Source organism: Bos javanicus, chromosome 9 (genome assembly GCF_032452875.1).
Source record: "Bos javanicus breed banteng chromosome 9, ARS-OSU_banteng_1.0, whole genome shotgun sequence".
Classification (NCBI taxonomy): Eukaryota; Metazoa; Chordata; class Mammalia; order Artiodactyla; family Bovidae; genus Bos; species Bos javanicus.
In genome coordinates this window covers 91,654,762-91,669,390 of record NC_083876.1, presented here as the reverse complement: position 1 = coordinate 91,669,390, position 14,629 = coordinate 91,654,762, and the positions used below count along the sequence as shown (strand labels likewise).

General features: G+C 45.3%; 1 protein-coding gene across 2 annotated transcripts in view; it reads right to left on the bottom strand.

Annotated features, from left to right (window-relative positions):
* Positions 1-13,925, bottom strand: part of TIAM2 (TIAM Rac1 associated GEF 2) — a 239,432-nt gene extending 225,507 nt beyond the window's left edge. Inside the window, exon 1 of one of the 2 annotated variants that reach the window (XM_061428385.1) lies at positions 13,672-13,925. The gene's annotated coding sequence lies outside the window, so the exon portion shown is untranslated. The remainder of the gene's footprint in view (positions 1-13,671) is intronic. The other variant, XM_061428388.1, reaches the window with a different exon arrangement.
* Positions 13,926-14,629: the final 704 nt, after the last annotated feature.

The window sequence follows — 14,629 nt, the reverse complement described above, 5'->3', positions numbered from 1 at the left end:
GAGTCACCCACTGAAAAAGTCAAGATGCCATGAGAAAGTATTTACTCACTGCTAGTGACTTTCACTTTTCCCTTTCATGCATTGGAGAAGGAAATGGCAACCCACTCCAGTGTTCTTGCCTGGAGAATCCCAGGGACGGGGAGCCTGGTGGGCTGCCGTCTATGGGGTCGCACAGAGTCAGACACGACTGAAGCGACTTAGCAGCAGCAGCAGCAGCAGTGTAGGCTATACATTTTCTTTTCTCACTATATGACACACATCCACAGTCAAAAGTTTTAATGCTTTCAATGAATAATTCAAGAAGGCAGAATTTACCAGTATTTCAGAAATTAAACCTCAAAAGGATGGAGCAGTGCCAAGAAACTTATTTCCAGAAAACCAGGATCATGGTACCCTGGGCTGTCAGTGACCAATATCCACTGAAAAGAGGACTGAAGAGGCAAAGTGACCAAACAGGAAGATCATTAAACTATGAGACAGCTTTTTCCAGGAAAACCTGGCTTGGATACCTTCAAATAAGCAGGAATAAGACTATTGCTCATAGGACTTCCCTGATGGTCCAGTGATTAAGATGAGCTCCCAGTGCAGGGGCCCCAGCCTTTGATAATTGATTTCACCACATTCTCTGTATGGTTCATGGCACAGGTCAGCCATCTCCCCGGGTGAACTCGCTGACCTTCGACAAACCAGGGAAGAGCCGCCATGCTGGCTAGCTGTCAATTATAAGCCACATCTCAATTTAATGCTATTTTAACAATTTTCAAGGATCCCAAATAAAAAACTACATGAAGCTTCAACATCAAAAACTGAGACACTGTGAGAATCAACCTATTGAACCTGCTACTTGGTTTTCCTTTAGGACTTCCTTTTTCCTTTAGGAAAAGATTTTCAACTAGTCCCTACTAAGCACTCACTAGATGAACCTTCATCTTGAAAAGTAAGAATACACTAATGTAGAGAGGCTTGCAGGGTGGAGACAGGGGTGTTCCATAAGGGAGAAGGGGCTTTTTGGCTAATTTCTTGAATAATATGAATAGTGTGATTGGCTTAAAAAAAGAACACAGACATTGCCACATCCTCTGTTAATTCATTTGGATTAACAGGATACCTTGCAATAATGAAAGACTTCCCTGTAGCTCAAATGGTAAAGAATCTGTCTGCAATTCAGGAGACCAGAGTTTGATCTCTGGGTCAGGAGGATCCTCTGGAGAAGGGAATGGCAATCCACTCCAGTATTCTTGCTTGGAGATTCCCATAGACAGAGAAGCCTGGCAGGCTACAGTTCATGGGGTCGCAAAGAGTAGGACATGACTGAGTGACTAACACACACACACACACACTTGCAATAATGATGCTGTAATATGTAGAACCTTCTTCATCTCTTAGCAGCATCTCCCCACTCCCACTCCACCCAAGGTCCTACCTGTTCACATAAATCTAGCTATACTTGCCAAAGCTTACATACAAATTCAGTGAAGACAGACTTGAAAACCAGACTTCAGACCACAATTTAAGCATGCTTTCTATTTGACCAAACGGTAAGTTTTGGACTTCCCTGGTGGTCCAGAGGTGAAGAATCTGATGCCCACCAATATACGGGACACAGGTTCAATCCATGGCCTAGGAAGATTCCACATGTCGCCGGGCGACTAAGCCCATGGGCTACAACTACAGAAGCCCGCACTCAGAGTCCATGCTGTGCAGCAAGAGAAGGCGCCACCGCGAGAAGCCTGCACACCACAGCTAGAGAAAACCAGCCTGCAGCAACGAAGACCCAGCAGAGTCAAAAATAAATGGTTAAACTGATCAAAAATGGACAATGCTTACACTGGAAGATAAATTTATTTAAAAAGAAACAGTAAGTTTTCTTTTCTTGGGTTTCCCTTGTGGCTCAGCTAGTAAAGAATCCACCTGCAATGCAGGAGACCTGGGTTCGATCCCTGGGTTGGGAAGATCCCCTGAAGAAGGGAAAGGCTACCCACTCCAGTATTCTGGCCTGGAGAATTCCATGAACTGCATAATCCATAGCGTCGCAAAGAGTCGGACACAACTGAGTGAGTTTCACTTTCAGTGTTTCTTTTCTTGGATGCTGTCATTGCAAGGCTGCCCTTAAAATTGAGGGTGTGTCTGGGAGCATGGCCCACTGTCTTCCAACAGAAAATCAGTCATAGGCCCCAAACTACCATCTTTATAGACACATTACTAACCTCTTCCATTAGTTTGGCTATAATCAAAACCAAAAAGTATTTTGAACTTCATGGACATGCGCTTTATAATTATTTTGCTTATAATACAAGTTGATAGACTTGAAAGATGTTATTTCATTTTAAAACAATTATTAACAAAAACATCATAGTCATTCATAACATGGGCTTCCCTGGTGGCTCAGCTGGTAAAGAATCCACCTGCAGTACAGGAGACCTGGGTTTGATCCCTGGCTTGGGAAGATCCCCTAGGAGAAGGGAACAGCTACCCACTCCAGTATTCTAGCCTGGAAAATTCCATAGTCCATGGGGTTGCGAAGAGTCAGACACAACTGAGCAAGATTCACTTCACTATTTATAACATAGAGTTGGGACAAAGCTATGTTTCCCCCTGACAGAAAATAAAGGAGTAAACTAAGATTCCTTTCAACTCAAATAATGTATATAGTACTACCCTCAAATCTCCCACTCACACTTCATTAGGAAAAGGCCTATTTATCTTTGTGCAGATGACACAATCTGCTGTAACCCACAAAATAAGCTTGAGTTGTAGGCTGTCCTCTCCATGTACAATGTAAAGTTGTACATTCCTTTGAGTAGGCTCTAGATTGTCAGAAATATCAACAACCTCAGATATGCAGATGATACCACTCCAATGGCAAAAAGTGAAGAGGAACTGAAGAGTCTCATGATGAGGGTGAAAGAGGAGAATGAAAATGCTGGCTTAAAACGCAACATTCAAAAACTAATATCATGGCATCCAGTCCCATCATATAATGGCAAATAAATGGGGAAAAAGTAGAAGCAGTGACAGATTTTTTTTGGGCTCCAAAATCACCATGGATGGTGACTGCAACCATGAAATTAAAAGACGCTTGCTCCTTGAGAGAAAAGCTATGACAAACCTAGACAGCGTAATAAAAAGCAGAGACATCATTTTGCCAGCAAAGGTCCATATGGTCAAAGCTATGGTTCTTCCAGTGGTCATGTATGGATGTGAGTTGGACCATAAAAAAGCCTGGGCACCAACGAATTGATGCTTTCAAACTGTGGTACTGGAAAAGACTCCCGGGAGTCTCTTGGACTGCAAGGAAATCAAACCAGTCAATGTGAAAGGAAAATCAACCCTGAATGTTCACTGGAAGGACTGGTGCTGAAAATGAAGCTCCAGTACTCTGGCCACCTGATGTGAAGAATCAGCTCTTTGAACATGACCTTGATGCAGGCAAAGACTGAAGGCAAAAGGAGAAGAGGGCAACAGACGATGAGATGGTTAGATAGCATCACTGCCTCAATGGACAAGAATTTGAGCAAACTGTGGGAAGTAGTGCAGGACAGGGAAGCCTGGCGTGCTGCAGCCCATAAGGTCTCGAAGAGTGGGATACGAATTAGCAGCTGAACAACTGCAACAAAATACACAAGCCAAGAAGTTGTTATTGCCTTTGCTAATTCCAAAAATTCAGAGGTTTAGTTTCCTTTCTCATGGAAAATCTAAAACATTTCCTGGCTTTTTGATGCAGTCTTCCTAGTAGGTCCTTCTAATTTTTAAGGACAGAGAAAAAGGTCTAAAGAATCTGGGAGGTAGACCTTGTTCTGCTTGCCATTCATTTCTTATGATGGGGAATTAAAGCAGGTCATTTAACTTTCCCAAAACACCAAATTTCTCTTCTGAAACATGGGTTGAATTAGATTTCTAAAGGTTATTCTGTTCTAGAATGCTTACTGATACATAACAACTATTAAAGGAATACAGCACAATTTGTGATATGGGACCGACATTCTGAATATGCATATGTAAGTATAATCCTCATGACTGTATCGCTACTATTTACATATTCTTTTAAAGTTTGTCATCTCTTCTATTCCACACAAATATAAATGTACTTTTATATTTTGAAATTATTCAAGAAATTTTAATGCACTCTATAAATGTGTTTAATGGAGAAGGAAATGGCAACCCACTCCAGTATTCTTGCCTGAAGAATCCCATGGACAGGGGAGCCTGGTGGGCTACAGTCCAAGGGGTCGCAAAAAGTCAGACATGACTGTAGCAACTTTGCACATAAATGTTTAAAGGTTTTTCTTTAGATAACAGGAAGATTGTATGGGTTGTTATTTAATGTTGACAATAAAATATGAATGTGCCCATCTATTTTCAGATTTACTCATTAACTGATTTGCTGAAAATTCCAAGTGCTGGCTGCCAGCTCTGTATATATCATTCAAGTTTTAGTGAATTTTCTAACTAACGAGATTTATCAAGCCATCAAAATTTAGCTTCTGTGACAGATAGCTTTTCAGAAAATGCCATATTGCAATGACATTCTCCTCTCAACATACACCAAAACTCCAGTAACATTGACATCCTTCTGGACTCAATTTCCTCACATATTTAGACTAACAGCCAAGGTAGAACTTATTACAGTTGGATTTAGTGACATCTTGAAATTTCTAAAGACAGGTCATCTAAAAATTCCAATTACATAGAAAACTGAAATGGAACTAAGCAAAACACTGCCTATTAGTATTTCTTAGAAAATGGCTTACTGAAAAGGCAAAAATGCTTCCTTGTTCATAGTTATTACAAAATATTTAGATGGGTCTATGTAGACTGAAATTTTCCCTACCTTTCATTATTAATATCTTATCATTAACACACTTACTATTAATATGCTTATAGTTAATATATTAACAAATTTTTTTCTTTAGAGCCCTTGAGTTCCTTTCTAAAAATTTGTTTCCTTCATTTAGTCACATCATGTCCAACTCTTTTGCAACCCTATGGACACCAGGCTCCTCCTTTACCTGGGATTTTTCAGGCAAGAATACTGGAGTAGGTTGCCATTTCTTCCTCCAGGGGATCCATCTTCCTGACCCAGGGATCGAACCTGCAACTCCTGCACTGGCAGGCAGGTCCTTTACCACTGAGCCACCATAACGCCCGGCAAACCACACATCGTAGATCCAATCTGAGATAAGTAAAACTGTACTGCATTTCTCTGTGGATAATCTCCAAATCTCTTGCCCAACCTTAGCAAAAACTAACCAACATGGTTAGGTACGCACAGCCTTATACAAGTCATGTCATATGAGAATCCTGCAGCAGAAAGATGTAGGGAAAGCATGGGTTCAGCTCTCCATGCTCCCTTTCCAAGTCAACTGTCCTAAGAGTACAAATCTCCCCTGAAGGGCAGAGTTTGTCGAGGTACAATCAAAGAGCCACCAGCCACAGCTCAATGTGCTTCAATAACTGCACCTTCAATTTCCAGAAACATCATCTCAGAGTGACTTTCAGGAACGTGCACTGCCAAAGGGGTATTTATACAAACTCAAGCTTGAGAACTCCTGTCTGTCTTTCTCCATCTGGAAGAGACGGTAACAAGACTTGACCATTCTCTCTAAAGTCTCTTCTGGCTTCTCTTCACAGTCTGTCCTACTAAGACTCAGCAGTGCCATCATTTATCAACATTCTCATATAGCTTAACCTTGACCCAGTGTATATACCTCCTACTTATATTCTACCTGGGGACTTTGTGCTACATCTGTTCTACATGGCTGCTGCTGCTCCTGCTAAGTCACTTCAGTCATGTCCAACTGTGCGACCCCATAGAAGGCAGCCCACCAGGCTCCCCTGTCCCCGGGATTCTCCAGGCAAGAACACTGGAGTGGGTTGCCATTTCCTTCTCCAATGCAGGAAAGTGAAAGTGAAGTTGCTCAGTCGTGTCTGACTCTTAGTGACCCCATGGACTGCAGCCCACCAGGCTCCTCTGTCCATGGGGTTTTCCAGGCAAGAGTACTGGAGTGGGTCAGCAATGTCTAATTACACATTCTGGATATACCAAGACGAACAGGTTCACAGATCTTGCCTTCCTTACTAGTGCAGGGTGATGGTTACCTGTCATCTAGAAAGGCCCAAATGCTAGTGAGCATAATAGCATAATATAAGGACTATTTTAAAATTTTTATACATTTTTCTTCTGCTTTCTTATATCCTATCTCGGCACAGAATCATTGAGTTTTGTAGCTGAAAGGATCTCAAAAAGTCATTTAGTCCAATGTGACCTCCCTGGCCACCAAAGTTGCAAATTAGGAAACAGAAACCCAGAGAGAATGTCCTGTTTTGTTCAAGATCACACAGCTATTTTTGGCAAAACTACCCAAAATGCAGAGCTCTTAAATCTATCCAAAACCCAGAACCCCAGTTTTTTTTCAATATAGCATGATTATCATCTCTGACTGGACAATACAATAATCATTCAAACAAACACATACAAGTATCTTTCAAACAGTTAATCCTTGTTGCTTATCAGAATGGAGAAAAGTGAAGGCACTGATAAAAGTCATGTATGTTCCAGAACACTTCAAAAAGTAAACCTTATGGATTGATCACTTTTACTTTATTAATAAGGACTCCAACTGAGAAGGGATTAAGGATGCAGATACACATACAACCGCTGTTTGGCAACACAGCCATTCGGAAGATGAATTCCAAAAATGGTGAGGACGGAGTGGTAACATTTCAAGAAAAGATGAGGTGTTAGGAAAAGGCCAGGGAGAGCCTCAGAAGGATGACATGTGAGGTGAGCCTGGGGCCTGGAGGAGACCAGTGCTCTCTAGTTATAACAACAGAATTCTGATACAGAAGACAGTTTTTTTTTTTTTTTAAGTGAGCTGCTCTCAGGGGTTGGAAGTACACATAATGAATGCATCCATTCTGTGGTATTTCTCATCTTCTACATCTCATGTACAATGAAGTAATTTCCCCACATGACATGCAGTGCACTTCCCAACAAGTTCGACAGACAGTCATGAAGGGAGAATTACAACCGATGACTATAGTTCCATAGAATGATTAGGATCTTCCAGAGGGAAAGTTCAAAAAGGAACCGTTTAATGAGTAAATATCTCGGTTCTGGTTTGGCTAACATTCATCAAGGTTTCATGCCTTCATATGGTAGGTACTGATCCCACAAGTTCAGATGCCACCAACACACTTGATAAGTTAATTCATTTCAGCACATTCCAGATATGGTCCTCCTTGGTTTCTGTTTATATGTATAAACACTCTCTGAGAGCATAGTAAAATCCATTTTAAATCAGTCTCATGGCTAGCCATAGTGGTGAGGGTAAATATGACTATTATTCTATCAACCATCTCCTAGCACTTCCTCCTGAAGAGGAAAGTCCATGAGAGGAATTTGACACCTCCGCTGATAGAAGACACTGGCAATCACTGGAGAAAAATTTTATTTTCTCCTTGAAGAATCTAAGGCCCTCCAATATCTAGCCAAGTTGCAAAATGAGTAAAAAGTGTATTCCAGACAAGAGTCTAGATTAATACACAGTATAATGATGTTGTTACTATTGCACACTTAAGATGGAGAAAACTACTATTTTTTAGCACTTTATTATTGATAAAGTCCACTTAAAGAGTCAAATATTTGGCAAAGGATCACTCAACTTCACAATCATGGTATAATCTCAAACATGAAGAAATATGAGAACAATTTTAATGGACACTTCATGCATTCTATCAACCACCATTTAAGAACGGCCTTTAAAGGCACCATGTTGGCTCTGGAAGAGGTACGAAAAGAAAGTAGGCCCTCCCCATGTGATGGAGAAGTCACCCACAACTAAATATCCCACAATGAACGCCTCAGCTGATACAGACCACATACAGACAAAGTGCCTGGAAGCACAAGACAGAGTGCATCGTGCTCCGAGAAAAGGCTTTCCTGAGTCTCAGTGAATGATGAGGAATCATTGGCCCAACAGGGAAGAAGCATCAGAGGGAAGGACAGAGAGAGGTAAACTCATGGAAAACGAGTGGACTGTGAACTCCACTTTGCAGCCCAACTCACAGCTCCATGCTCATCATCCTCGTTTTACATCATTTGATAAAGCTGATCCCATCCACAGGGAAGGAAGAACTAACGCTTCCTGAACTCGCATCCTGGCAGGCAGGGTTCTAAGCACCCTATGTTAATTACTTCATCAATTTCTCAGTTCTCCAAATAATCTTCTATGAAGAAAGCACTACTGTTACCTTCCTTACAAGAAGATCTACAATCTACAGATGAAAATCCTAACACAGAGAACACTTTTCACAAGACAAAAAGCTATTTTGAATTTAAAAAACAACAAAATGTTGCACAAAAATTTATCACCATGAAGACTCTTTAAAGGATTTTGGAAATCCTTAACTTTTACCAGTTTGAGAAGCTTTCCAAGCTTATTTACTATGCCATTTCCAAAACTATGGATGCCAAAATCCAAAATTCTAGTTTCTCACCCTATTCCCAATGCAAAAAGTCACTTAGTAGTGGGAACTCTTGAAGAACCATGTCCAAGAGACAAGCTCAGAAATGTAACCGGTAGATTTAAAAGAAACCTTGTAACCCAACACCACTGGCAACACAATGAAAGCTGCAGCCCAGATTCTGTTCCTCAATCTGCAAACCTCCTAACTGGAAACAAAGCAGACCCATTTCCAGCTGGACAGGACGCCCAGAGAGGAGCGGGCTGGATCCCAGACCAGACCAAGTCCAAGATAGGAAATACATTAGACGGTCCTGGCAAGGAACCTTCTCGGGCACCAGCCTGTGTCTACTGGCCTCAGTCTGCTGAGAGGGCTTCAGATAGGGCACTTTTTGTTCTTTCTTAAAACTCTGAACTCATAAAAGCTTTCAGATTCTACACTGTTTTGATTAAAAATCCTCGATTCCTTTACAATTACAGGCACGTGAACAGTTGAGAGAGGGAGGGCAAGAAGGAGGAACACACAGCCAGCCAGCCAGGCTCAAACCTCAGCGATGTGACTTCCTGTGTGAACCTGGGTGAGGGGTCCCCTGCAGGCCCCCAACCTTCTCCTCCTGCATTGCTGAGGCTGTGATGCGAGGTCTGTGATGGTCCTTAGCTGAGTGCACTGCCCCCTGCACTCTTACCTGCCAAGTCCATCCCACCCCCTTCAAATCTCAGGACTCTGTCCCCTTGCGTGTTTCCACTACCTTACACTGCCTGTGACCATATGCCCAGTTATGACTGATCATTTTTCTGCCAGTCTGGTTTTCTTAAATCCACTCGCCACACTTGCTTTTCCATCACTTGCCTTTCTTTCCGATGTGCAGTTCTCTTACTGACCTTCAGAGACTAAAAATACTCAATACATTTTGTGCTTGTGTTAGTTGCTTAGTCATGTTCAGCTCTTTGTGACCCCCACAAACTCTAGCCTGCCAGGCTCCTCTGTCCAGGGAATTTTCCAGGCAAGAATACTGGGGTGGGTCGCCATTCCCTTCTCCAGGGGATCTTCCTGACCCAGGGACTGAACCCAGGTCTTCTGCATTGCAGGCAGATTCTTGTCTGTCTGAGCCACCAGGGAATCCTAAACCCAAAGGAACCATTACTATGTGCATCAGTGCTAAGTCTCTCAGTCGTTTCTGACTCTCTGCAACCCCACTGACTGTAGCCCACCAGGCTCCTCTTTCCATGGGGCTCTGGGCAAGAATACTGGGCGGGGTTGCCATGCCCTCCTCCAGGGGATCTTCCCAACTCAGGAATTTTGAACTCACACCTCTTACATCTCCCACATGGACAGGCTGGTTCTTTACCACTAGCGCCACCTGGGAAGCATTTCAGGGCTCACCAAATACTTATCTCATGGGGAGAGTAGTAGGGTAGCTGTTTAGGCTTCGGTTTCTTCCTCACTACACAAGAGCCTTGCTGTTCTACTGGAGGAATAAACTGGGTGATGGACAGAGCGCTCAGCACAGTGCCTAGGAAGCACCTCCTGCCATCGATTCTAACTCTTCTTACTCCTCAGTGTTCCGAAGTTTGCAAAGTGGGTTCATATGTGTGAGCTCACTTGCCCCTGCTACCAACTCTGAGACTCAGGAGGTTCCAGAAAGAAACTGAGGTTGGTGATGTTCAAGGTTATCACAAAGAAGGCTAGTTGGTGGACAGACCTTCTGATTCCAAACCCTTACTTTTTCTACTGATGCCTCTTGGGTCAGGAGTTCTGGCTTCTTTTATAGAAAGCAATTCCTACCCATCTCCTCCATCAAGTTTATCCAACACTGTTATTGAATTTAAGAAACACAAACACGTGGGCCAAATTCCACTATAATGGATTCCAAAGGACTTCAGTCTGTGCTATATCAAATAATTACTTTAAATAAGCAAGCTTTCAACTAGCTCGTCCATTCATCATCCAGCAAACATGTATCACCTGCCTAACTTCAACAAGGCATTGTGTTTGGTGATGGGAATCCTCCGTTTCCCTGAGCTATAATAATTAGTCTATGCCTTTAAGATCTCCCAACTGAAGCCAATACTGGAAGATATAGAAGCTCGAATACAAAGAGCACTTGAATCAATAAAGCAATGAACTGAGAGCCAGAAAACCTGAGCGCCTGTCTTGGCTGTGCCCCTAGCTGAGCTCTATGACCTGGGACAGGCTCCTAGTCCTAACTTTCCTTACCTATAAAACGGGGAAACTGGTCCGTATTGTCTTTAAAGTTCTATGCAATGAATTCTAGAGATTCCAGGATTCTATATGATTCTCAAGTTCTTTTGATATGTAATGGGATATGATTTTACACAATTTTATAAATCTTGGTGAGATGATCCACATATTGACTTTAGCTTGAAAAATATCTCCAGATTGCCCACAAATGGTTAGAAGTTTTTAACACCACACAAATTTGGAGCATTTTTAAGAATCTTACAGCCAACTGAGTTTGCAAACTGTCCCACATACAAACTCCATTTTTTCGCATGCAAATTGCAACCCTAAATGCTGATCTCATTCGGAGAATTTAAATAAATCTGATTCAAAGCCTTGTTTCTTCCTTCTTTCAACTCTGTGATATGTCACTTTAAGATGACTGCAGTGCTTATGTACAATATGGCACTTCATCCAATGTACTAACACATGTTCATGTGAGCCGAGCTCTTTATAGCCTTACTTTTAAGAGTCCTGTACTCTCTCTCAGCACATCATGATTAGATGGATACTTATTGCCTTGAAAGGGAGTCAGTTGAGGAGGCCCACCACGTGCTGGCACACATCTTTGATGCCCACGTGTGAATTCATTCCCCCAGATTCTCCCCTGTAATCAAGACGACTTCTAAGAATCACTTGAAGAGCCAGACATCAGAGCAAACTAAAGCCCATTCCTATATCCTGACTTATATGAGAAATCTGCCCCCAAACTCCCGCTTCCTAGATGTCTGTAGAGATGCTTTCTTTTCTCTCATTTAAGGAGACTTAACTGAGCTCCTGGCCAGTCAGTCTCCATGGTGGGTGCTGAGTTTAGCAGTGGAGAGAGGGTGAAGTAGGGCCACAGCTAGCCCACCCTGGACGTTCAGATAAAGAAAGTGACTTCTTCCAGTGGAGAGGCAGGCACCAGAGGCTTGGGAAGTGGTGTGCAAATTGGATTTCAGCCTCCACTTGCCCATTGGACAGGATGACCTCATACAGTGAACGACTCACACAATTTTACAAGGTCACTTCCCTGTTGGTTCAGACAGTAAAGAATCTGCCTGCAGTGCAAGAGACCTGGGTTCGATCCCTGGGTCAGGAAGACCCCTAGAATAGGAAATGGCAACCCACTCCAGTATTCTTGCCTGGAGAATTCCATGGACAGAGGAGCCTGAGAGGCTACAGTTAATGAGGTTGCAAAGAGTCAGACACAACTGAGCAGCTAACATGCATGCACATGTGCGTGGCCAGAGGTGTCACAAAAAACAAGCTGTTCTAATAGAGATACTGACTACTAGAGAAGAAAGAGCTTAACTGCCCAGCAAGGAGGAGGGAGGACAGCCTGCCCGAGAAGGGATGTGACTGACACATGACGGACGTGTGGGTAATCAACAGATGGATGAATGGAGTGAGCGCAGTATAAACAGAATGCTCATTCATTCCAGACAGTGGTCTGGAAACGACAACTTGGAAAGCGTCTGATGAGTCTGTGTGTGGGTATAAGGGGAGAGGGAGGGAGAGAGGTGTGTGTGTGTGTGTGTCTGTGTGTGTGTGAGGGAGGGAGAGACGTGTGTGTGTGTGTGTGTGTGTGTGTGAGAGTGAGATGATGAAGCATCTTATACATAGGCAAATTAAGGTGCTGAAATTGATTCTGACACCATTAGGGGCTCCTTTTGCCACTATACATAATAAACTCTTCAATTATACCTTGCCCTGTTTTTAACATTTACCAATCACAAGATAATTAGGGACTCTGATTCCAAAGTAAGAAGTTTCATCCTATAAACTGAACAGGTAAAGGTCAATGGAAAAGAAGTTTGCTTTTAGAACTGCACCAATCTTAATACCACATTTTTAGAACATAAAAAAACCTCAAAGAACACCAATGTTTTGTAAGTGTGTATGTACACAAGATCTATTGGTTATGCTCAAATGATAAGACCAGAAATTGAAATTTTATTGAGAGCCTAGGGCTGAAATATGTATAGCATATGGTCTGCACCTGTAAGACTAGGAAGACTTAAGGACTTATTAGCCACCCTCCAGCTTAAATCTATCTGAGAGGGATTGGAGATAACCAGGTGCTGTCGGTTAAAATAATTTTTCAGCGGCCTTTGAGGAAGGGGAGGTAGAACGGATTGAATGAGCATGAGAAGAGAACCCCAAGACCTTGGCCACGTGGTGAATAAAGGTCTTATCGCGACCCAAGGCTGCGTAGATTACAACTGTCACCAGGCAGCCTCTCCGGGGCCTCCGCAGAAGCAACGCGAAGGGAATGATCTTCAGGACCAAGCCGACTCCCCTCCCCCTAGTTAAGTAAAGTTACCCCACTTTGCTATTTTAAAAAGTTAAGCACAGGGAAGCTCAACATATTAAGTTTCACTGTGTCTTAAAGAGAAACGACCCCGGTGCAATCGTACCCCCCTCACCTTTGCGGCGGCGGCGGCCCGGCCGTCAATTGTTGGAAGAATGGCCTCTTTTCTTTCCAAACTGTTTTTGGTAAATATGATCCGTTTGCGACACGACGTGTCGGTTTTCCCAGAAACTTGGCACCTGGGCCCCTCGGAGCGGAGCCGGGCGGGGGCGCGGCGGCGGGACTCCAGCCCTTCCGCCCGGCGGCCCCGGGGCTCGGGGGACCCTGAGTTCGGAGATCCGAGCCGTGGGCGCGGGGGGCCGCTCTCCCAGGACCTTCCGGGCGCTGGGCCGCCTCACCCCCGAGGCCCCGACGCCCTACCGCGGGGGTCGGGAAAGCGTTTCCTCCGCGCCGCCAGCCTGCGCGGGGTCCCGGGCGCGCCAGGGCGCCGCTCCCGGTGCTCCGGGCACCGCCGGCTAGGCGACCGCAGCCGCCACCCTGGGCTCCCTGCCCGGGGCAGGCGGAGGAGGGCGCGGGGAACAAAGCCGAGGCGGTGGGCCGCCCGCCCCGAGCCCCGGGCGGCGGTGGTCTGGACTCGCCCCCACCCCACCCCTCCCCATCGCCCCCCTTACCTGGGTGGAGAGCCCGACAGCCGCCCGGGCCCCCGATCGGCGACACGGCCGTTCCCCCGGGGTCCCGTGTGCGCGCGGGGCGGCGCCGGCCGAGTTGGAGAAGTTGCCGGGGTCACTTCGTCCACGCGCGGGCGCTCAGCCTCCGGCAGCCGCGACTACCCCTCGCCCCGCGCGCAGCGCCTTTGGTGGCGAGAGGAGCCGCACCTTCCTCCGGGGCCGCTGGGCCCGCCTCCTCCCCGCCCCCGCCGCCCAGCCCAGCCCAGCCCACCCCCCACCATCTCCCCAGCAAAAGCCCCCACCTCAGCCCCAGGCCGGCGCGCATCCGCAGCTGCGCCCACCAAACCAGCCCCCCGACCCTCCCTCACCCGCTCCCGCCCCCGTACCTCGCGATCGCCTACTGCCCTTTCTTTCTAGGACGTCCCCAACTAATCAACAGCGAGAACTCCGCGAGCTTCGAGTAAGCGCCTTCCTGTGAACTCCGTGCTCTGCCTGCTCGGAGGATGCGAAGCGTTAAGATCCAGTTCCTTCCCCATAGAGCCAAGAGAGGGAAAGTGCTAACTTGGGTACCACTGAGGGCAGGAGCAGGCGGTATCCGAAGCCCCGTGCAGACAGGAGAGACTGCTAGTCTCCTAACCTTCCCAAAAGAGCGAGAGGGAGGAGACGGGGCGGGGGGGGGGGGGGGGGGCCGCGGGGGCGGGGGTTCAGGAGAATTCGGACCTTCCAGGTGAAAGCTGTAGAGTTTATTAGAGAAACCTGAGGAATCCAGAGGGCCGGGGTGATGGAGAAAGGGGTAGGACGCTCGGGAGAACCAGGAATGAAGGCTTTGTTGCCATGATCGGTGTCTCTCCCTTTACAAAGGCTCTCCCGGAGAGAGAAGGAAGGGGGAAGATTTAGTCCGTGTACTAGTGTGGGTCCTTCAAAAAGCAGGCACCAAGGCAGGGGTAGATACTGAAGGATT